At 35.0% G+C, this 25481-nt stretch overlaps 1 long non-coding RNA gene across 1 annotated transcript; it reads left to right on the top strand.

Annotated features, from left to right (window-relative positions):
* Positions 1–1455: 1455 nt before the first annotated feature.
* On the top strand, positions 1456–6509 carry LOC311608966. Its single transcript, XR_014783204.1, has 3 exons — positions 1456–1526; positions 4912–5004; positions 6295–6509. It is a non-coding gene; the product is annotated as an uncharacterized lncRNA (long non-coding RNA).
* The last annotated feature ends 18972 nt before the right edge of the window (positions 6510–25481 follow it).

Genomic DNA, 25481 nt, shown 5'->3' with positions numbered 1-25481 from the left:
ATGAGAAGATGACAGAGACAGATTTCTACCTGAATAGTCACCCAAGACTCTCTATAATATTGGAGCAATATCTTCAGCCTTCTGGCCCAAAATATCAGACAGACATATTTGTGAGGCAGGAAATATTGAGGACTTGCTTACCTTGTCTTGGCAGAATTTATCCATTGACTCTGCCTGCATCCAAGGTTGCCCTTTTTTAGGCAGAATTCTGTCTGTGGTAAAAAATGAGGACATTGTGCCCAGTGGCTTGTTTGTCTCATTTGAAAGTATGTCTATAAGCAGGTTCTTTGATGCTCATCATATTCTTTGAGATAGGCTGGGTGTTTCTAGGAGTTAACTTGTCTCATTGTCAATGAATTTTTAAAATAATAAAACATAAAACATCTTTAAATGTCATATTCTGAATGTCTCTGAGGTTTCTGAAGACCTTATCCAACTATTTTACCTTACCTTTCTATAGAATCATATCTATTTGCAAAACCCAAGATATATATTCTTGTGATTAAAAATAGACTAATTGATAAGACTATGTTTTGAATTCACATATTTACAGTAAGAATTTCAATTGAGTGTCCACAGATGAGTGTTTAAAATGACTTTTTAGACGCTTACACTACTTTATATAGCATATTCTTTTATTGATTCCCTATAATATAATTCAAAACACTACCTATAGGCAAAGAGAAAATGATGATGAAATTTATAATATATATATACACACACACTATACTTATATAATACCATTCCCAATCATTCCCCAAAGTCTGAGAAATAGACTGTTAAATGGATGCAATCTGTACTTATTTTTTACTTTTTTATTTTTTTGTTTTTTTGTTTTTGTATTTATAAAGTAAAAAAAAAATCAAGCAAAGGAAGAGTTAGAAACTATTCAAAGGAACAATTTACTTTTTAAGCACTATTACTTAAAAAAATGTAGTCTGGTGTGATTAGTCTGCATTGAATTCACTTAAGTTGTGCTACTTCATGTCTTAGTAAGAGGATTGATTCATGGGTGTGGTGGGGCATACCTCTCAGCACTTGAGCAGCCGAGGCAGGTGGATTTCTGTGAGTTTGAGGTCACCCTGTTCTACAAAGAGAGTCCAGGAGAGCCAGGGCTCTGTGTAACAGAGAAACCCTGTCTAGAAAAACAAAACATAACACACAAATAAACAAAAAGAGGATTAATTTGCAGCTTTGATTGATTCAATCTCCCTGGTACTTCTTATGGAAATTCATATATTTCATGTTATGCTAAGGTGTGAATACTCATTCTTCTCTCCAAATTCACACCTGAGTTCCTCAAAGTCAAAATGATGTCATCAGGACCTCAGGAGTTAAAACTATCCTATGGTCATGTCTCTCATGAATGGGCTGTCTCATTCTAATTGGCTTGAGAATGATCTTTCTTGCCAATTCCAGAATGTGATGTCACAGTGAGAATATGCTCTCTAAAGCCAGAAAGAGAGCAGTCCTCAGACACTAAATCTGCAATTGGCCATGAACGTGGAATCTCAGACTCTAGAATTGTAAGAAGTGAATCTCTTTTGTGAGAATATTTCCAAATTTCATAGTGTCTTGTTAAAATGGGCTAGGCCAATTCAGAGAGTAAGTAAATCAAGAAGCGAATTTTGAGCCTCCCACCCAATTTGAGGTTTGGCATTTCAGAAGCCACTGTCACTAAAGGCTCATGTCAGGACACTCAATGTAGTCTTTCAGAACCACGTCAACAATGTCAGTCTTACTGAAGCTCAGAACTTAATCTAAGCATAAAATAATACCATTGTTGATGAGTCAGTTGACAAACTGTAAATATTACATCAAAGTAATTCTTGTTACTATGAAAGTAGTGAACTTAATTAAATTAACATGTCTGTTTGTTTCTCAGCGTCTAGAATTTTAGAATCCTGACAATAGCTCAGACTAGCTTCAAACTAAAGTCTGCTTCCACCATCTCAAATCATGGCATGAAAAATGATGTGCACAAGCACATGGCTTCCACATAGCAATTTGTAGGACTTATTAGCTTTCAATTAATTTTTTTTGCATCTATATACATTCTCATGTAAAGTGAATATAAATTCAGTAATTCTAATTCAGACCTCTGCATAATTGCTGTGATTTAGACTGTTTTTGGTTCAACTGCTAACAATAGAAGTGGTGTGGTTTTGATTCTTTTGTCTGTTTGGGGGAGCTTTTCCCTTTTAATGGGTTGCCCTATTCAATCTTTATATGAGACTTTGTACCTAGCCATATTTCATCTTGTTATGCTGTCTTCAGTTGATATCATGGAGAAGCCTGGCTTTTCTGAACAGAAATAGAAAAGGAAATAGTAGAAGCTCTGTTGGAAAGGGGAGGTTGGGGAAGATTGACTGGAAAGAGGGGAGGCTCTGAGTGGGATGTATTAGAAAAGAATGATTAGAATATTACATAATATAAATATATCAAGGCCTTTTCTTGCCCAACATACCTTGGTTATTCCTGTATTAACTTCTTCAGCTTCCTCTCACTATTATAAGAACTGGGCTGGCTGTCAGCAGGCCCACATGATCTGCCAGGTGTTAGGTTACAGGCATGTAAGCACATCCACCTTTTTTTTCCCCAAGCATTCTTGGTCTTTAGGTTTAGGCCCTCATACTTGCTCACAAGCACTCCTATCTACTCTCCACATCACAGAAAGTCAGTGCTTTACATCCAAAAGACATCTTCATAAGTTTTACTAGATTGGAGATTTTATCACAATGTCTAATGCCCTGAGTAGTCTAACTGCTGTCTACTATTGTCTTATGATACTATGTTTTTCTGTTTCTTACACTTGATATCAAGTTTGGCAGTCACAGAATTTTAAAAAAAAAGTGAGAATTTTACTCTACTTATAAATTATTTCTATAAATATGGAGAAATGATAGTTATATGTAGAGGAATTTTTTTATTAATTTATTCTTGTTACATCTCAATGGTTATCCCATCCCTTGTATCCTCCTATTCTTCCCTCCCTCCCATTTTCCCCTTATTCTCCTCCCCTATGACTGTTCCTGAGGGGGATTTCCTCCCCCTGTATATGCTCATAGGGTATCAAGTGTAGAGGAATTTTAATTAAGAAACATAGTTGCTCTGGCAAGGGATCACATCCAAAGATCTTCTAGGACCATGTGATCCTGCTGAAATGCAGACACACTCTGGATTACAGTCAGATCTGGTTGGAATAACAAGATACTGTCAGTACACATCTTTAACCCCAAACAATGAAGGCAAGGTTAGTTCCTAGACAGAAGCTTCAATGTTTGAAAATGATGTCTAATTGACAGGCAGACAAAGTGACAAATTAGAGAAATGCTTGACAGAGTGAGTCAGAGAGGATGCACCCAACTCTCAGGAGAACAAATAGAAAAGAGAAGCTATTTAAGAGCATCCAGAGTAGAAAGAGACAGACAATAGAGAGGAAGTGAGAAACAGATAGACGTGCAATGCAGTAGAAAAGACAAACAGTACAGAAGGAGAGTACTGTAGAATTTTCGAGCAGAGTACAGTTGAGTTCATGCAGTTCAGTTTGTAGAGTTCAGAGGCAGTTTTTCCAAGCAGAGCAATTCAATGAGAAGGAGAGATAAGCTAGATTGAATGAGTCAGCTTGGAGAAGAGTTTTGAGCCAGAACAGCTAAAAGAATAAGAAAGAACAAGAAAGGGTGAGCTTATTCAGCAGCAAGTGCCAGAGACTGAAAATATTCTAGGCCTAGGTAAGATTGTACAGAGGCTAGAAGTTTCAAGGAATAGGCCAAGGTTGACAGATAGAGGCAGTATCCCTCTGAGAGGGCAATTAAATCAGATGAATAAAAGATACTTTTACAAATATATGTAACTATAGATAATGATAACGAATTCTCTATAAAATGATATTTGTTTCTTTGTTGTTGTTGTTAAACCATTTTTCTGAGATAAGATCTTAATATTTATCTCATACTAGACTTAAGCTTGTTATCAGAAGTACAGACATGAGCTAGTACACCAAACCAAATAGAATAAGTTTTGATGTGATAAATTTAGGAGAAAAAATAAAATCAACTTGAAAAGAAAAATATTATGTAGACAACTGCTTAAGTTTCTCATGTGACACAGTCAGACATATTAGATAAAATCATAAGAGGTAAATTTATTGTGCCCTAAGAGCTTATCACAAAATATTTTATGGCAAAATAATTACTGAGATACAGGTCAGTTCTCTTTTTTTTGCTTTATGTAGAAAGTCTGGGTAGTTCAACAAAACGTACTCAAACATTGGCTCCCCGAATCAATATATTTGCTTCCAGCAGTATTTCAGAAAAGGGGATTGGTTAGCTGACCTATGAAGACCTCTGAGCTGTATAATTTTATGAGTTAGTTTCTTCCTTCTTCAATGGAATTGAATCAATTTTAACTTTTAGTTCTAGTCATGGGACTAGGAAATACAAAGTCTAGGGTCTTCGGAAAGGTCTAACTATTGAACAAATCCTTGACCCTTGGCAAATTGAGGACATCTCTCTTGCTATTTTCTTTAAATGACACTTCTAAAAACACCCTTTAGGATCTTTTGAGTATTAATAGTTTAAGTATTAAAACGTACGTGTTTCAATCAAATAAGAAGAGGGTTCTTATACACCAACCTTTTAAAGTACTTTTATACTTTTGTCTTTATTTTGCTGAACTTGAGAGTAGAGCTTTAAGGGAGGGGCCATTAACATGAGAAAAGTATCTACTGTTGATATGTTCAAAGAACTGTGCAAGATCTGATGGATTTAGTGTAAGTTATGATATGAGAGGAAATGGATGAGAGACATGAGTCACTACAAATTATAAGGTTTGTTATCTCAACATGTATTTTCTCATTAGGAGCAAAACTCATTTTTCACTTACCTTTTATTTTCCTCCATTTGGAAACAGTTGATTGGGATGAGAGCATCTTCTAGTCTTCACTAGTCCTCAGCTTTGATCCTTGAGCCCCAATCACAAGCACAATACATTTCAGAATGATGGGTATGTAAAAGATTATATTCATAATCATGCTACTGAATGATAAACACGACTGCAAATAAATAGAATAAGAGTTAGGAGTGGGAGAGAACAACATAGCAGAAGCCAGAGGGAAAATACATTTTTTTCCTGCATATAAAATACATAGTAGGCAAACTAACTTTAGCACTGTTGAAAGAGAGATTGATTTTTAAAAGTGCAAAATCCTCCCAGGAATTGGAAAAAAGTTGTTAAATATCAATTTACATTAGATAAGAGTTTGGCAATATACTCCAAAAGAATCTAAAGCTTTATTGTATTACTGTAGTGAGCTTATGCTCCAAAAGACAGAAAAGAAATCAAACATATTTATTTAATCCTTTTTGTCAGTAATACCCAGGGTGAAGAATTCATTTGTAGTCTTTTCATTGCTGTTGAGTCTTAGAATTTCACCTATATTAAAGTACAGTATTGTACCTTTTGATCCTAAGACTTCAAGATAGCATCCATTTCCAGCTCTCAACAAAAGGAAGATTTTACATTATCATACTACAAGGGAAATTGCTGTATATATGAATTGTCCAACACAAAGATTGTTTTCTATCTGTATACTTAGGGTATAGCTATTTAAGCTCTTATTTTTAGTTAAGGGATTCACATTTTGTTTTACCTCAAGTTACAAATATTGTTGTCTTCAAATGACTAGCATGATTTTAGAGTTATTTAGAACATTTTGCACACTAAAGAAAACAACTTTTTGAATTTTTCTAAATGTTATTTTCATAACAATAACAATTTTATTCAGATGTATATGTATCCACACACATGCATGCATATATAAAACTTAACCTTCAAAGGGTGATAATTTGCTTCATTTATATTCAAGTGTAGGCATAACATGATTGTGTAATTCATATGCTGATTTTTGAATGACACCCCAATTATCTAGTTGAAATTCTTGTCTGAGAATCTCCTGACTCAATGTTGTGTAAACACTGTTCACCTATTTTCCTTTGGTATGCCAAGAAAGGAGCTTACAGCCAATCACTGAGCAGGAGAGAGAATAGGGATGGACTTCCTGCCAGCCAAGGAAAGAAGAGTTAGAGCAGAAAATATGGGATTCAGCCACGGGAGAGTTCCAAGAGACATCAGGAGTGAGCTGTAGCAGGGAAAGCGACAAGATGCAGCCATCTCTGAGATATATGTGGTAGGAAACTGGGTTAGTTTGGAGGGTTAAGAATAGAGTAATAACTGTCTAGTTGTTGTGTCATGAAGCTTATTATTAAACAAATATAATCTCTATTTGTATGATAGATAGATTAAGAGAGAAGACACATAATTTTATAAAGACAACATTAACATGTAAGAAGAAGAATCGAATGCTGCTAGCCGATGGACAGGACATTCTCCACCATTGAGTGGAGAATGAGACGTGACTTTCACAGGAACTCTGGTTCCCCGTTTCTGACCATGTCTCCTGGATGGGGAGGTCTGGAGGCACTCAGAGGAAGGATAGCAGGCTACCAAGAAGAGACTTGATACCCTAAGAGCATATACAGGGGGAGGAGGTCCCCCTCAGTCACAGACATAGGGGAGAGGAGTAGGAGGAAAGTGGGAGGGAGGGAGGAATAGGAGGATACAAGGGATGGGCTAACAATTGAGATGTAAAATGAATAAATTAATAAAAAAAGAAGAGATTAAAAAAAAAGAATCCTGGGCATATCTATCTAGTGACAGAGAGATTACTCAGTGGACACAGGCTTGGTGCACAGGCCTAATAGCCAAAACCTACAGCTGAAGGAGAGAAGTGACTCTTGGAAACTGGGCTTGTTATTCTACCTGTGCTAATATGTGCTTGTACATACATACATACACATACACACACACACACACACACACACACACACACACACACAGACACACACAGACACACAGTCATATATATGAACTCAAATACAATCACAGATACACACACATAGACACCCACACAGAAATACATACATATACATATATATACACACATATACATACACATGCTCACACAAATATGATCATACGCATAATAAAAAATAATAATAAATTATAAGGAGAATGAAAATGCAGTTTCTTGTATTTTCCACAAACCCTGAACAAGATGCCTTGTCAACTGATGTTAGGTTCTGAAACAACTGTTCATTTTTGAAGTTTTCCCATAAGCACCTATATGGGAAAGATTAAGCTTTGTCACACCTATTACTTAGTAACATTTTGGCCTTGAAAAATATAGCTATGTTAAGTAAGAAAATAATATAAACACACAATTACTGCGAAAACAAATTATAAAATATTATGATTAAGAATTGTGTAATGTCATTTAATTTCTATCAACCTTGCCTCTTTATGTCTCCTACACAGTTAAATGTTGGAATGTAGAGGTAAGAAAGTTGTTCAGAGATTTTTTTCTCAGCACCCTGTAGAAAATTAGGTGTAAAAGTATGTAACTCAGGTTCCTAGGAGCTAAAAACGGAGTTAGGGCTTTGCAGAGGTGTGTACATCCAATACAAGCACACACTCACTCACAAAGACAGATTTACATGAACAGTAGAGTTATATATAAGTAAATAAAGATCACCAAGGTATTAAAATATAAATATTTCTTATTCTACTCACAATTTTGTAACTTTTTTCCTACATTAAAAATTAATGTATAAAAATTTTTGTATTATTTATTTATATGAGTGTAAGGGGTTGGGCATATGAGAATGTGTGGGGTTCAAAGGACCACAAGCCAGATGGGCCTCAGGTTATTAAGTATGGTAGGAAGTGTTTATACCTGCTGGGCATCTCTCTTGCCCTTCCATACATTGTTCAATATTCATATTTTGCTAAGATTTGCCAGTCCAATTCATGTGATTATTACTTTTCATTAATGACTCCTTATTACACTAGTATTTTGATGTCATTAATACCATAATGTGATGTATGATAATCCATTGATTAAAGACAGAAACATCATAGATTTCATCCCAAATGTATATGAAATATTTTAAGGCCCCTCCCCCCAAAAAACCACAAAAAACAAACAAGATTCAGTGTTGTTTCCATAGAGTGTGATTTTTAACTTGTGATAGATAATTTTTACAATGACAATATTTTGGGAACTTTGTGTTTTTAGAAGACATCAATTATTAGGAAGTTTGGAATAGAACACTGAAAATGTTGAGAAGCAGGAAAAGGAGATATCCGACATCATCCTGTAACGATATTTAGAACAATAAGTGAAACTGGCCTAAGGAAGGGCTGTCATAGAGTTCACCATGGGAGGCGCTGTGACACTTAGTAGAGGATGCTGCCAGGGCTATAGATGGAGCCAGTTGTTTGAGAAGTGTGTTGTTGCGGTGTTTTTTATGTCCCAGTTCTTTTTGCAAATCATAACGTAAAACCCGTGGAAGAAAACCCTGTCTCACAAAACAAACAACAAACAAACAAAAACAAACAAACAAACAAACAAAAAACAACCAGTAGAAGAAAAATGGCATCCATGATTTGTTTGAAACTCTGTCTCGAAAACAAACAAACAAACAAACAAACAAATCACAGATGCCATTTTTCTGAGACAGTTTCTCTGTGTTAATCGTGACGTGACTGCCGTAGATTTGCCTTGCAGACTAGACTGGCCTTGAACTCACAGCGATCAGCCTGCCTCTCCCTCCCAAGTGCTGGGATTAAATTTTGTCGTAAATATCATGTGTCCGTACTATGGTAAGAATAAGAAGGATGATAAATGGGGTCATATGCAGCAGTTGTCTGCAAACATACTGTTTATAAGGGATACATTTTAAAAGGGCAGTTTTATTTTTTATTTTTTATTGAAAATAGATTCTTCTCGCATACAATACATCTCATTCCCAGTTTTCCTTTCCTTCACTCCTCTCAGCTTCTGACCACCTCCCCTCACCCCTAGAACCATTGCTGCTCCATTTCCTCTCAGGAAAAGAGCCGGTCTCAAAGAGAACAAAAACAATAACAACAACAAAAATACAATAAGGAAAGATGAAGCAAATGTGTATGTTTAAAAAGCAAGAACCCGAAAAGAAAATAGGTTATGTTGAAAATTTGTACGTGAAATACACAAACATACCAAGGTAAAAAATTACTTGAAAATGAAAAAAAAAATGTAAAAATGATTAGAGTCATTGTCAGATATATGCGTATATTCTAGATATATGATTTTAATCTTTCATTTAAGTTCAGAAAATAGGAAAAAAATCAAATTTGTACACCAAATAAGAGTGAGATAAATTAGAGGCAGACAGATAGGTTCTTTCCTCTGAAAAATTACAGGCAATTAAAACTTTTAGAGAGAACCTCCTTATACATTGAAGCGGTACAAAATTTATATTGTGCAATTAAATAAATAGGCACAATTTAAGGGCTGACTTTAGGGAAGAGCAGATGAGAAGGCATAGATTAAGTAACATTTAGAGAGTTTAAATGTGGAGGCAGTGCACTTACTTTGTATGGAGATCGTAATTTGCCTCATTGAATGCATTAATTGTAGCAGAGAATGCTGGCTAAACTGCTCAGATTTATTCTCCCTTTCTGCTGTGCAGGGCTGTTTCTAGAACGGCCCACCTGCCAGACACTGCATCTCCCAGCCTCCAGTAAAACCCTGACAGCATTACACATGGGAACAGGTGGTAGGACATCACTTGTCACTAAGGAGTAAAGGCCGAATCAATGATCTTCCAGTGGATATTTCTACTTGTTGCCAAAACGCTGACTGTGGGTTGTACAGAAAGTGCTCTTAGCATATGAGCTGTGGTCCAGCCACTGGAGTCTCATGTCTCAGATTCACTAAGTAGTATATAGTGTTATACAGGAAGGCCACAAGATTACACACATTAAGATGTACCCATCATAAAACCAAATGATCAGTGTCCTGAGATTAGGTAGAATCCTAGAATTACAGGATTTGGCTTTAATCAAAAAGAATAGAGTAAAAGGAGAAAAGAAAAGGATGTCAATAATAATGACACATAGTCACTATTAGAATCTACATAGACCAAATATATGCACATATAATTATAATGTGCATGCAATAAAGAAAACATACTTTGTTAATTCTATGTATTTAGTTTTCCTTTGAGTGTGTCAATATGTAGGTAGGTTTATATAAGACATACATACATGATACAGCACACATGTGGCAGTCAGAGAAAAACAGGTGGCTGTTGGTTTTCTACCATGTGGGCTTCAGGGATAAAATCCTTGTTGTCAGATATGCTGAATCAGCTCAACTCATTCATTAAAGGCTCATCCAAAGAGTACAGGAATTCACACACATCTTCAAGTTCCACATCTAACTCTGATAATTTATTTTTTAATTTCTAAGATGTCTGTAAATATTTTCAATTTATTGTCCTCCTTAAAGTCTTTAAAATTATAATTCACCAGCAGAGGAGATCAGAATATTGATATTATCAGGAGTTAGAAAGTTCCAAGCCCCATTTCTCAATTGGGTTATTTGGTTTGGTAGTGTTTAATTTCTTGAGTTCTTTATATATTTTGGATATTAGACCTTTGTCAGATATAGGGTTGGTGAAGATCTTTTCCCAGTTTGTAGGCTGTCACTTTGTTCTCTTGACAGTGTCTCCTGCCTTACAGAAGCTTCTTGGCCTCATGAGGTCCCATTTATTAATTGTTGACATTAATGTCTGGGCTGTTGGTGTTCTGTTCAGGAAGTTGTCTCCTGTGTCAATATGTTCTAGGCTCTTCCCCACTTTTTCTTCTAAGTGACTTAGTGTCTCTGGTTTTATGTTGAGGTCTTTTGATTTGTTGGTTAATTTTTACATATATCAATGATGTATGATTTGTATGTAGTCTACTGTTAAAATCACCTGAAAGGTTAATTTTTTTCTAAAGTTGTATTTTTCAGTTCTACGTGTGTATATATGGTATCTTTTAATTCATACATTTCTATTGCATTTAGCACTCTACCATTCATGAATTTAATTTAAATGAGGAATGGTGAATTATTGCATGTGTTTTCTTCAGTATTCTTTGTTTATCTGGATGTATGTTTCTCTGTGTTTTTAGATACTCAAGCACATGTATATCTACATGTAGGGACAAAAGTAAATGTCAGGCATCTTCTTCAGTAATTTCACATTACTATCTGAGACCAGAGGTTTGAGCTTGTTTTCAGCATAGTGTAAACCAGCACTTATCCAGCTGGATTGGCTGTCAGTTAGGTGCAGGAATTAGCCTGTCTCTGCCTTCACTGATTTGTACATAGATACAGAGCATACCAAGTCCTGACTTCCTGCTGTTTGCCAAGCCTATCATGGATAAGTCCTTTCTGCTGTGCCATTTCCCCCATTTTGTTTATCACTTTACTCCTAATTAGTCAAAGTTGGCCTTTATTTAACTTTTCAATCATCTAGATTTTCCTTAAAAGGTCACAGAGCTTCTAATAAGTTGTTCTTGTGGGGAAAAGTGTTCCCTTCCTTTTGTCTTCTGGAGAAAGAGTAAAGTGATGAGTGTGGTGAGACAATGACACAGTGGTCTCCCAGCTGTAATCTTTTTTTTTCCCCCTGAAATATCTTTATTTTTTTTTCTTTTTAAAATATATTTTATTAATTTATTCATATTACATCTTTTTTTAATTGAAAATTAAAAATAATTCCTATTACATCTCATTTTCTATCCCATCCCATGCATCCTCCCATCCTCCCTCCCTCCCACTTTCACCCCAATCCCCCTTCCCTATGACTGTGGCTGTGGGGGACCTCCTCCCCCTGAATATGGTGCTAGGGTATCAAGTCTTTTCTTGGTAGTCCTCTATCCTTCTTCTGAGTGCCATTGGGCCTCCCCCACAAAGGGACATGGCCAAATATGGGGCACCAGAGATCCTGTGAAAGTCAGTCCCCAGTCTCCACTTAGCTGTGGAGAATGTTCTGTCCCTTGGCTAGATCTGGGTAGGGGTTTGATGATGACTGCCCGTTTTGTCCATGGTTGGTGCCTTAGATCAAGCAGAATCCCTGGGCTCAGATCTAGCCATCATAATGTTCTTCTTGTAGGTTTCTAGGACCCTCTGGGTCCCCCTACTTGCCTATCCTCTATATTTTCCTCATCTAGAGTCTCAATAGGATGTCCTCACCTCTATCCCCGTTTCCTGGTAGGTGCAGACTTTCATGGGACCTGTCCCTTGGGCTAGTGTCCGGTAATAAGTGAGTATATACCATTTGACTCTTTCTGCTTCTGGGTTAGCTCACTCATTATGATCATTTCTAGTTCAATCCATTTGTCCACAAATTTTGGAAAATCCTTGTTTTTAATAGCTGAGTAATATTCCATCGTGTATATGTACCACAGTTTCTTTATCCATACTTCTACTGAGGGGCACTTAGGCTGTTTCCATGTTCTGGCGATTATGAATAAGGCTGCTATGAACATGGTTGAGCAAATTTTCTTGTTGTGTGCTGGAGCATCTTCTGGGTATACTCCTAGGAGTGGAATAGCTGGGTCTTGAGGAAGCCCTATTCCCATTTTTCTGAGATAGCACCAGATAGATTTCCAAAGTGGCTGTACTAGTTTGCATTCCCACCAGCAATGAAGGAGTGTTCCTCTCTCTCCACATCCTCGCCAGCATGTGTTGTCACTTGAATGTTTGATTTTAGCCATTCTGATGGGTGTAAGATGGAATCTCAGAGTTGTTTTGATTTGCATTTCTCTGATGACTAGAGATGTTGAGCATTTCTTTAAGTGTGTCTCAGCCATTTGATATTCCTCTGTTGAAAATTCTCTCAGCCATTTGATATTCCTCTGTTGAGAATTCTCTCCAACCCAGCTGTAATCTTGTTAAGGTCCGTGGGCAAGGAATGTTTTGAGGATTTCTCAGCCTTGAGTGCCTCGCCGATGCTGATTTTCCAAACTCTGGAGGCTGAAATCCTTTCCTTTAACGTTTTAAAACTTTCAGTTTCCTTCTGTGTCTCAGTAGCCTCTCCAATTACTTTGAATGCAGACTACATTTCTGCAGTGGGGTTTACCTATCTATGTCCTACAGGATTATCCCGTTTTGCCATGGCTTATTTAGCTCTTCATTCACTTGAAGGAAGAGAGATTCAGAACAGATCTTGTGACATGACCTGATTATGTTTGGTATTCTCAAGCTTCCTGTTTTCTCAGTTAGCAAGATGTGAGCTCAATGTGTAGACTTTGTTATTTTTCTTTTCTTTCTCATCTTCAAAGGAATTTTCTTATTGGCTATTCCCAACACAAAGTTAACCTCCAACTTAACTCCAGAACATTCGCTCCTTACATCTAAGAAATAGTAGTAGCCAGAGATAGCAGAGTGAGCTTCCTTAAGAAAGGTAGCAGTCAAGGCTGGAGAGATGGCTCAGTGTTTAAGAGTGCTAGATCTTCTTCCACAGGACCTGGGTTCAGTTCCCAACATGCGCATAAAGACCCACAATCATCTGTAACTCCAGTTAAAGGGAAGCAAGCACTCTTTGGCCTTTGCTGGAACCAGACATGCATATGGATATGTAAATACTCATAGGCAAAGTACTAGAACCCATAAAGCAATAAAGATTAAAAAAATAGAATGGATATCACTCTTTAAATTCCAATCCTGAACACCAGGGTTAAATTAGGCCTTTCCATAATACTCAGCCACAGCATTTGTTGAGTTATATGAAATTATACTTCTGTCCACATTTTTTTTACTGCCTTCTTTCTAATCATAGGAAAACTAAAATAAACCTACATTCTTTGTTTTCTGGTTAATACTATGGAGATTATTAACCTTGCAGTCTGTGAGGCTAAGAACTATATAAAGCAGACAAATCTTGAGTTTTGTGCATGGTGACAAATATGGGTCTAATTGTGCCGTCTACATGTAGACATCCAGTTAGACCAGCACCAGTTGTTGAAGATGCTATCCTTTTTCTATTGGATAGATTTGGCTTCTTTGTAAAAATTCAAGTGACTATATGTGTGTGGATTCATTTCTGGGTCTTCGATTTGATTCCATTGATCAACTAGCCTATTGTTGTGCCAGGCCCATGCTGTTTTAATTACTATTGCTCTATAGTTCAATTTGAAATCGGGTATGGAGATTCCTCCTGAGGATTTTTTATTGTATAAGATTGTTTTAAGCACCTTCAAGAAATTGGTTGGATACAAAATTAACTCAAAAACTCAGTAGCCTTCCTATGTACAAATGTCAATCATACAAAGGAAGAAATTAGAAAATCTACGCCCTTCACATTAGCCACAAGCAATATAAATTATCTAGGAATTACTCTAACCAAGCAAGTGAAGACTTTGTTTGAAAAAAAACCTTTAAGTCCCTGAAGAAAAAGATTGAAGAAGACATGAGAATATGGAGGGATCTCCCTTATTTGTGGATTGGGAAAATTAACATAGTAAAAAATGGCCATCTTACCAAAAGCAATTTACAGATCCAATGCAATCCCCATCAAATACCTACACAATTTTTTAAAGACATTTAAAAGCCAATTCTCAACTTCATATGGAAAGACAAAAAACTCAGAATAGTACAATGTGTTTTGATCTCGTTCAGCCTTTCCTTGTCTTCCCAGCCTCACTCACCCCTTCCTGTCCCACCCAACAATTTATGACGTTTTATTTGGTGTTTCTTTTCCCATCAAGGCCAATAGGTGCTGCCCAGATACTGTGGGTTTCTATCCTCATTTGAATGTGATTGAATTAGCAGACTCTATCTTTCTAGAGAAGCTGTCTCTTCACCCAGATGCTTAGAGCTGCCAGTAGTAGTTCATAGGCTAGAAGTAGAAGTTTGTGCTCAACTCCCCTCTCTTCATGCTGTGACTCTGTCTAGCTGAGGTTTGTATAGGTCTTGTGCGTGGTCAAAACGCAGAATCAACACTTTTTCTTTCATTTTAACTTCAGAATATGTAGCAATTATTGAAAATTATTGTTTCCACCCAAACAAGAAATGCAAATTTCATCTAAATGTAGATTTGTGGGTGATTCACTTAGGAAGTTTTCTTCATTTTTTTTATGCTCTTGTTTTCAGTCATCATAATTTCCAAAATTAGTCAATGAGGAGTAAATGTATCTGACTCCTACTGATAAGAAGCAGTAATTGAGGAGAAGAAAGGACATGACTTTCCTTCCTTGCCTCCAATAGCTGCAAAGAGTTTGATGCAGCTGATGTATTTGCATTTCTAACATCTGCTGCTTTCATCATTAAATTCCACCCACTGGTTTATGCCTGAAGCTGCAAAATAGGAACATTAGCTGAAAAAAAAAAAACCTCAAATTAAAGAAGAAAATTAAAGCTTTGAAAATACATATTACCACCTATCATCTTCCATAGTAGTCAGAAACACAGCCCCCAGCTCTACATAAAATACATCAAACTCCTTAATAGTGAAAGAAATTTAAATCATCACACATTACTCTGGGAAAGCCAAGCGTATGTTGTTGAATTAAATAAAGACTAAGAGGCTAAAACTTTGAGCATTTAATATATTTATCAAAGATTCTAAAATGAGATGAATTATTTGGTCATAATTACATATCAGTGTATGCGCAATTCTAAATAATTTTTGAGAATACATAAATTATATACTAAGGAAAAGTGATATACTCTTATATGTAATACCTAATATATATATATATATATATATATATATATATATATATATAAATTAAAATTAGTATTTAAATGAATGGTTATAGAAAACAAATGGCAAACATAGGTAGATCACATAGAATCAATATTCCATGAATATATTTGATTTTAAAGTTCATTTTTACCATTAAATGAAAAAAATATTAATCATGTATGTTATCTCTTTACATTCAGAAATTTAGATGCACCAAGATAGGAAAGATGTCTTCTTCAAGGCTGTCAAATACAAATAGCCAAAACACTAAGAATGTAACATTTATATTATTCTTGATTGTGTCATGGTTCTTCTTGCCATAGGTAATCTATTGTGTGTATATATATATATATATATATATATATATATATATATATATATGTATATATATATATATATAATATAAAAGTATATGTTCAAAAAATAAAATAATTTTAAAAAAGCATACTTGCTGAGCTCATATAAAGCATAGGGCAACACTCAAGAAAATCAGACTCAAGAATATGTGACAATTTGTGTTTGGCTCTATTGTGGGTCTCTGGGTTATCTAACATTTGTTTCCTAGCCCTCTGAGTGCCACCAGGTCTCCCCCTCCAGGGGACATGGTCAAAGGTGAGGCACCAGAGTATGTGAGAAAGTAATAGAGAACTCCTACAGCTGATAAACACCCTCCATCATTTTCTTACTCAGAAATTCTATGAACAGTAAGTAATAGGACCCACCTTAGTTCTGAGCACTTGGTTTTAAAGGATTTGTACTGATAACCCTTCATTGATATGTCTGGTTCAACCTTGACTTTGTTTTTATTTAGATACTTTTGAGGTTCTGTTATGCACTGAGATGATGTATTGCACTTTGAAGGCTCACTTTTCTTCTCAGTTGACCTATGTGATCACACCCTGTCATTATGGTAAGAGGAATCCTTTAAGCACAGCAACAATTCGTGACTGGGTAACTAGCTCACAGCTGCATTGTAAAGTAAATATGAAATGTTTTGCAGAAGTTTGAAATATATCTGTTTTTTGGCTTAAATATGAAACATCCCCTTACATGTGCTGAATCTTTATTCAGCTAGACTTTGGAAAGGCATAAGTTTTAGACTCCTCTTTCTGGAAGCAGATTCAATTAAATTGTCCCTAACATCTCTGCTGCCATTAGTTCAGTTGCTCTATCAATATTCTTGCTCCTGTGCACTAAAATCCTCTGAAGTTTTAAGGCAAAATAAATATTTCTTCTACAATATGTTTTTGATATTTATGTGAAATTAACTAATAGTTATTAAATAATAATTTATGAATATAAAGTATTGAAGCACTTTTCCTCTATCATCCCCATAATTGCTAAAATGTCAAATCTCTATGTCTACCTGTAAATTAAAGTTAGTAGATTAAATTCAACTTCATTATAATTGGTCACAATTAAAAATTTTGATAACATTAAGGCCTTGTTTTTTAATAATGATATTGATTAACCAAATTACCTTTTAATCTGGAAATTATAGAATTAAATGATCTACTAATAAATATTGGACTCATAGAATATTGACAGACATACCAAATCTTATCTTTCAAAAATTTTTCAGGATCTGAGGTCAATGGCAAACTTAATTCTTTCTAAATTAGATAGCACTGTTTTAATTTAAAAAGTCAGCAATGTAATTACTCCTTAAGCAAAAGGCCACAGAGAGGAAAATTGGATGATACTTAAATTGAGCATATGAGAAAATTAATTTGCGTTAAAAAATGTAGCAATTAGACACTTCCACGACAGCAGGAGAGACTGGGGTTTCAAGTGTTTCTATTCCTTCCAAAGTAAAAGTTTAAATCTCAAACGAATTATAGTAAATAACTCTAATTACAAAATCCAAATGCATACAATATAAGACAATTCTGAGAAGTTTAAATTTCTTCTAGAGTCTTTAAGTCTTTTGTCTTCCATCTATTGCAAAAATATTATCTAGAGTAAAATATAGAGTTCTCTTCATGGTTTCTTAGATAACTTCCACAGTATGGAGTACTGGATGCTGTCACACTAAGCTGTTGGCCAAATTTGGGGGAAATGCCCTAAATTATAGTGTGTTCATTGCCCAGATTCTGTATTAACAAAATGTTTTTATACCATATTAGAATAGATTCTCAAAATAAATTATTTATAAGTACATGATCCTGACATACATATCTTCAATCATCCAGTAATATACTAGTTGTGTTGATTAAACTGTATGTCCTTGAAAATATACATATACACTTCCAAGAGTATATGGATAGAACAAACTCTTGTGAGAGACCTAGGAAGAGAGAGAGGGAGAGAGAGAGAGAGAGAGAGAGAGAGAGAGAGAGAGAGAGAGAGAGAGAGAGAGAGAGAGAGAGAGACAGAGAGAGAGAGAGAGACAGAGACAGAGAGAGACAGAGAGAGAGAGACAGAGAGAGAGAGAGAGACAGAGAGAGAGAGAGAGAACATCAAGTGATGTGGGCGGGGGAAAGTATAAACCCATAAAAACAAATAGATGCAGCTAAGACATTGCTAAAGGAAAATACAGAAAACTAGTATGACTCACAAGTCTTTAAATCATGGATGAAATGAATCCCAGGTGTTGGGAAGGGCCAAAGATATATAATGCCTCATATAGGCAGCACAAGAATTAAAATGTGTCCATTTGATTGAGCAATGCACAGTTTTATGGGGGTCACATTTATGAACCATTTAGTGACGTAGTAAAAGTAAATGCTTAAATAGAGTAAGTGTAGAAAGACGGATAAGGTGGTGAACTGAACCATAAATCTGAGGTTGGATAACCTCATTTAGACAGACCAACACTGAGTAGTCTATGCAACAGCCACTTGAAGGGTTGGCCACAGTGAACCTATCTTTTTTCTTTTTAAAAGACATTTGATTGCTCATGGTAGATGGGACTAATATAAAAACAGAAAAGAGGCCTTATAAATGATTGATTAAAACTTATACTGTCCTTTTATGTAATATTATGATATAAAGTCAATTTACTGGACTATCGAGGGTAAATAATTACATTCATACCTCGGGCTGATTTGATACCACTCTATTTCAGACTGTAACAGCACAGTAATTTTATAGTTTTTAAAATAAATGTAAAGCCTACGATTCAAATGGTGTCGAAGTTTCCTTGGTGACACTGCTTGGGATCTAAGATCATTCATTTCTCGTGGTTATATTGCATAGGAAGCATCCACCCTTTACTTAGTGTGATTTATAATTTGAAGAGTGGAATACAGCAGAATGCACACAGGTGATTGGATTCAGTGTTTGATATTTGCACTTACACTGACTCTAGCAGCCTCTTGTTTAGTTCACAATAAAAGTCTAGGTATCAGTTTCATTCAGAAGTATCTGCATGTCTGAAGATTGGTAGAGTGACACAGGGATATCAGAGAAGGCTGGCTTAAGATGAGACAGAACTGAAGTAAAACAAAAATGTGTCATTTTTTTATTGGTTTGCAAAATTAAGAGCTATTGGACCAAAAAAGTAGATGACGACTAAAACTGCAGCCGTGATGAAATTTACTGACTACACTCACAAGGGCAAAATTAGAGATGATTGCAGAAACCTTTTTTAGTCTGATTCATCTATCTATCTATGTATCATCTATCTTTTTTTCTATCTATCTATCACAGGAAATGCTATTTTTTTTTTACAGTACTAAAGCAAAGACTAATTCTTCACAGGCAAAATTGATGCTTGTTAATTATCATGGACTATAAGATTAGACTTATCAGATTCCAGTAATACCATTAAGATATGTTAAATATCAAATTATGTATTTTATTAATTGATCAAGAATTTTTTGATGGTACTGGGGGCTGAGTGCAGGGACTTACACATGCTAAAGAAAGCACTCTGCCATTTATATCACTAAGCCAGGGGTTTTGAATTTCTGAACTTTTCTTCCTCTCTGTAGCATGTTATCAATTTGTATTCAATTACTCTGATTAAATACACCTTGCTTAATAATATATTTTAATAAAAATATTATTTTTAGTTTGCTATTTAAAAGCATTTGATTAGACCGCCAGGATTGGGCATTTCATTGTGATATATTTAATTCTTTTTTGTGTGTACTTGACTGTTAGTGTATGTGTGCGAATATGTGCATGCCATGGGATATATGTTCAGGTCAGGGGACAACTTGGGTGAATCTTTTGTTTTCTTCAACCCTGTTGTTCCGCTAGGCTTGGCAGCAAGCACTTTTACTCACTGAGGCACCTTGAAAATTATATAAATATTCTGACTGGGTGATTTTGCTATGCATTTTAGTCAATGGGAATACAAATATCAACTATGAAATTGGTCCCTGGCCATTTGGTACTTGTACAATGCTCTAACTCAGATCTCTACTTTAAAATTAATACTTAGGGGTTTATCACTTTCCTTAATCAACAGTTTGTGACTGACATTATTCGGAATGTCTTTCAGTTGTGTAAGAAAGTATTAGTACAATATTCCATGTCTTAAAAACTTTCATCTTCACCTCCCAACTGACCTATTTACTTTTTAATACTTTAAAAACTAACAAATGACCATCTCCCCAATGCCCATTAAATTTACTAATAAGTCAGAAAATGTAGTCCATATAATTGAAAAGCAAATGGACAAAATCCTCCAGCAAAATGGAAATGCAATGTCTTTACGAAGAAAATGTGTAAGAGGCAAATTTTTATAATTCTTCAAGTAATTGAATAAGCACATAAAATGGATGTGGAAAAATACTTTTGCATACTAAGAAGATTTGAAGATGTTTCTTGTGACCTTTACCTTCAGGTCTTTTGGCTGTGATGATGTTATGCTGAATAAAGATAGAGACTTTTGTAGATATACGTGAGATGGTTATACAGCTGATCATATAGAGAAGCTAATCAGGTGGAGGCAATGCTACCATGTGAGCGTTTTAAAATAGAATGTTTCCTCACTAATAACAGAAGACAGAGAGGAGATGTGTGAAGCTGAAGGATTTTTCATCAGGCGGTTGATGGATTGAAAGAGGGGGCTGTGGATGAACAGAAAGCAGTGTGACAACAGGAAGCCTGACTGTGGTCCTACAACTGGGCAGGAATTCTACTATGTCACCAACCTCACTAAAGGAGGGATTTAACTTTAATTTCCCAGGAATTAAAAATGACAGATCAGGTTGACCAGTGTTTGAGTTAAGCTTACAGTAGATTAAGTAGGGTATCACTTAAGCACATCTGGATTATCAATTGCAGAAGTTATGACATAGTTTATTGCTTCACTTTTAAGCCTTTATGCCTGTGGTAATTTGACACAAGGAATAGAATATTAAAAAACAAAAACAAAAACAAAACCTAAATCATGAAATAATCCCATGCAAAGACAACTATCGTAGTGTTTTCCTAGTTTCAGACTAGAGCAGTAGTTATCTGTCTTGAACCACAGTTTAGATATAAACAATTCATGGCTAATTTCTATCTCCATCAGATTCTTTTATTCTGGAGAGACGTTATTATCCTGCTGAGATGGAGCCTGTGAAGCCCACTGCTGTTTTCCAGCTCATAACTCTTGTACTTCAGACCCCATAGAGCTGGGATTACAGTATCTCACCACTGCCCAGTTTCTATTAGAAATTCTGTTATGTCTGCCACCTAGATCTAATTGAGTTTAGAGCAATTTTTAAATAAAAATACAGATAGTTTACTGTTGGTGAAATACATGTTAGAAAAGAGTAAATGCTCTAATACTCCTAGTCTCTCCACTGAACAATTAACATTTTACATGGTATTAAAATATTAAGTGAAAAAATAAAGAAGTGTCACTGCTTTTTATTGTAGGCTGTATTCACTGTCCAAAATCATTTCAGATCTCTTAGCCCTGCCATGACTTCCTCATAGCCTGTTGAAATTTCACCCAATCCATTGATAGACTATGTGAAATACTTTGAACATTGCAGGGATAGGAGTAATAACAGCTGGTTTCCACACCCTTAAGAGGCAGGAAAAGCCTCTAGCTTTTCAGAAGCATGGGAAATCAGATCCCATGTGCAAGTTATAAAATGACAATATAGATCCAAGATTAAGCTTGATTTTTGTAACTGTTTTAACGATGGGAAATGGACTCACTTCTCTGTCTTTTTATATGTGTAAATACAGGTATAAATTGTGTCTTATATAATCAATTTTAAAATCCATATTCTATAAAAAAAAGTACTTTTAGATATAAAAATTACTTTGGGGAATTTCATAAATATAGATTAATATATTACCAGTCATACAACATAAAGGGATATTTGAAAATCTTTGTCTAATATAATTATATTATTTTAATTATTGAAGCTTCTCAGACAAACATAGTGATAAAAATCATTTCATCAATGGCATAGATGTTTTAATTCAAGAAAATTCATTACACTGTTTTAAGCACCGGAATTGTGGGAAGCAGAAAATAACTTTATGTAATCCAGCTACTTTTCATCAAGACAAGGAGCTTCTTTAAATAATATATTAAAGATGAGGCTCTGCCTCATTGACTAAGTAATCAATTTCACAGTGAGACTATTTTGTAATTTTCATGATTGAGTGCAAGCCAGAGGTAAGGTTTAGAAATATATCATTATATCTACTTAAGAAAAATACATTTTAGAGTACAGTACTTAAGCTCAAATTTTTACAGTGCTTAATGGGAAACAAAGTGCAGTGGAAACTAAGTGGAAAGAATTGATGCTCAATTTTGACTATCTAGAAAAAGCAGAAAAACATATTTAAAGAAAACTAAAACCTAAATAAATCAGTTGTACATTTGGATGTCATATATTTCCCTGAAAAGTTTCTGAGATTCTGAATAGCCTCATGTTATTTTCCTTTTTAATATAGCAAAGAAAGTTACTGTAATACTCTATATAAGTGGTTTTGTTTGTAAACTTTTATATTCAGTTTAAAGAAATATGAATATTATACTGTATATGTGTCATAGCTAAATCTTTCATATTATAATTGCATACAAATTTCAATTAAAATATGTCTAATTTTTGTATTTAATCTTAAGCACACAGGTCATCTGTCTTTATTTAGTTCTCTAGTTCAGGAAAACAACTTCAATGTCCAGAATGCATGTAACATCTGTGTTTTATTCTCATATTTTGGGAAATGCACTAAATTTACATTACTATGGAAAAGAACTTGTCATCTCAAGTATTGTACGTCAAAGCTATGACACATTCATCAACTATTCATCAATAGCATTATGAATAATTAAATTTGATAATTTAATTATAACCCAATATTGTCATAAAGACAAATATCAAAAGTTTAAATCTAAAATAATGTTATTGGTTTTATACCTCACAAAGTTTATTAATTTGCAATATATACTATACATACATTATTGATACATTAATTTATAGTGTAGTTTGGTAAGATTAAGTGATTTAAAGTGACAAGATTAACCCCAACAACAGAGATGAAGCAATTACTCCAATCAACTTAACTTAAAATGAGACTGTCATAATAAAATATGCCTGCTTGAAAAGCCATTTCAAACTCATTATCTTGCTTTGATAACTTTTCATATGCAATTACACTAGTCCATCTAATGTAAATCTCTAATGGTTTGTGGGTAGGAACAAGGACTTGCCTTTGGAATGCTGAGTGACCTGCTAGTTGTTATTTTGGTAATAAGTAATGGAAATTGGATGATGATGTCCAGACTCCATGGTCTCCCCACTTCCTCCCATGGCTTTCTTGAATTTTAATCTAATTAAAATATGATATTTTTCTATTTCACTTTTATTTTTAAAACTTTTCAGCTACTAAAGCATGTCATAATGATTAGACATTTAGTGTTTTACAGGCCTGCAATTTATAAGCTTGTTACATTAAAGAGGACCAATAATTTTTTACCCCAAAGTAAAATCTTAGCTAGCAGAAAAATAATGCATTAAAACACAATTAAAATAGCAGCAAAAAGTGGCTGTAACAATACAGACACTTTCATATAAATAGTGTTCTGAACAATGATAGCTCTCTAAGTCAAAATCTTCATGGATACGTTCATCACAAAACTGTTGGGACTCACTGGCTTGCAATTCATAGAGATACATCTATGGGCAGGCTACCTCTAGACTAACCTCCAAGCTTACAACAGTCAATCAAGTAATATTAATTTACTGAAATTAGCACATACAAAGTATACTAAATGGAAATGTCCATGCTGATGTGATAAACATCCAGAATTATAAGCAAAAATGTAAGCCAATAAACGGCTAAAGATAAAAGCTCCAGTCGAACTTGGGACCACTTTCCTCCTAATAGGATGCTATGTCTAGCCATAATACGAGGGTTTGCTCTCGGTCTTATTGTATCTTGTTAGGTCATGTTTGGTAGGTATCCTTGGGTATCTGCCTTTCTGTTTTGTTTTGGAAGGGAAACATAGGAGGATTTAATCTTGGGGATTGGGGAGTTGGGGCAGGAACTGGGTGTATTGGAGGGAAGGGAAACTGCCTCCAACCCAGTCTGGATGTAATGTTTGAGAGAAGAATATAAATTAAAACAAAATCTCTAACAAGAAATGAATTCTCCAGGAAATTTTATGATCTTGTCATGTCAAAGATTATGAGTATGTGCCTAGGGGATACACTGTTGCAGTTTTCTTTTCTGTAGATGGAAGACACTCATCCTAAAGGTATAAATATATAGACAAAACATTATAATCTGATAAATATACTGAAAGAGACTTGGCTTCAAAAAAAAGATCATGTTTTACAGAACATACCAATGTAGTGTAAGTTTTAGTTTCTTTCATGTGTTTTTTCTTTTGGTTGCAAATGTGGAAGTAGAAATGGTTTTAGTTCATCCTTAGTTGAAAACAAACTCATGAGGGAGCACATGATCTCGGTCACCTGAAAACAGACCTGTGAGAGAGCATGGGATGTCTTACTGGAAGTTGTCTTGTGAGAGGGTGTGTGATGTTTTCCTGGAAGCTGTCCATGGTTCTTGATAGCTGGAAATATGTATTTGTGTGGACTTGCAGAAAGGAAAGGATAAATAGAAGCCTATGGACAGTGAGACAACCCATTTGTGTCACTATGCCTTGCCTTGCAAAGGTTTACAGAGATTTGCTCCTGCTGACTCCTGCCAATTCCGTGGAGTCTTGCGTTTCTGCTGTATCATGTAGCCACTGCTAATTTAAGATGCTGTTTGGTATTTGGTATTTGACTGGACTGTTGGTATCCTCAGAAGAAAGAGTGGAATTGCCTCCAAGGAACTACTTATAAAAAACCTCACAATCCATTTTTCCTATTAACTTTTTTTCTCCCCTGCCTTCGGTTGGTGGGTTGGAAGGATGTGGAAGTGTTTAAGAACCCTAAATAAAGTAAGTTATTGAAAAACCTAAGCCTACACCCCAAAGTCAAAATTTCAAGCATCCTGTAGTTACTTCTATTCAAACAATCAAATAATAGAAGTATTGTGTAATTCACAAATATTGTTTTTAGAGTTGTATAATCACTTAAGATAATATTTAGTTAGTCATATGATTTGTAATAATCAGTTGGATGAGTTCATATAAACTAGAAGAAAATGTTCTTATTTCAATTTCAAATACCTTTCAAGATTGAAACAGTAGAAAAGAATAAAGAAAGAAAGAAGTGGGGAGCACTACCTGAAAAACGTGTAGCAGAGAAAGCTGACCATTTACACTAGTGTCCTAGTGTAAATAAGACAGAATAGCATAATGGACAGAATAGTAAATCATTTAAGATAATGTTTCTGTGACTTGTAAATACCTTCATCTCTATCATCACAGACGTTTTCTTGAGGATATCTGTGAAATTCAAGAGAAATTGATGATGCTTTCATTATGTTACACCTTCCAAATACTGC

The sequence above is a fragment of the Acomys minous genome (assembly GCF_964271855.1).
Source record: "Acomys minous genome assembly, chromosome: 11".
Lineage (NCBI taxonomy): Eukaryota > Metazoa > Chordata > Mammalia > Rodentia > Muridae > Acomys > Acomys minous.
Note: the sequence above shows the minus strand (reverse complement) of the source record. Positions and strands in the feature narration are given on the sequence as shown.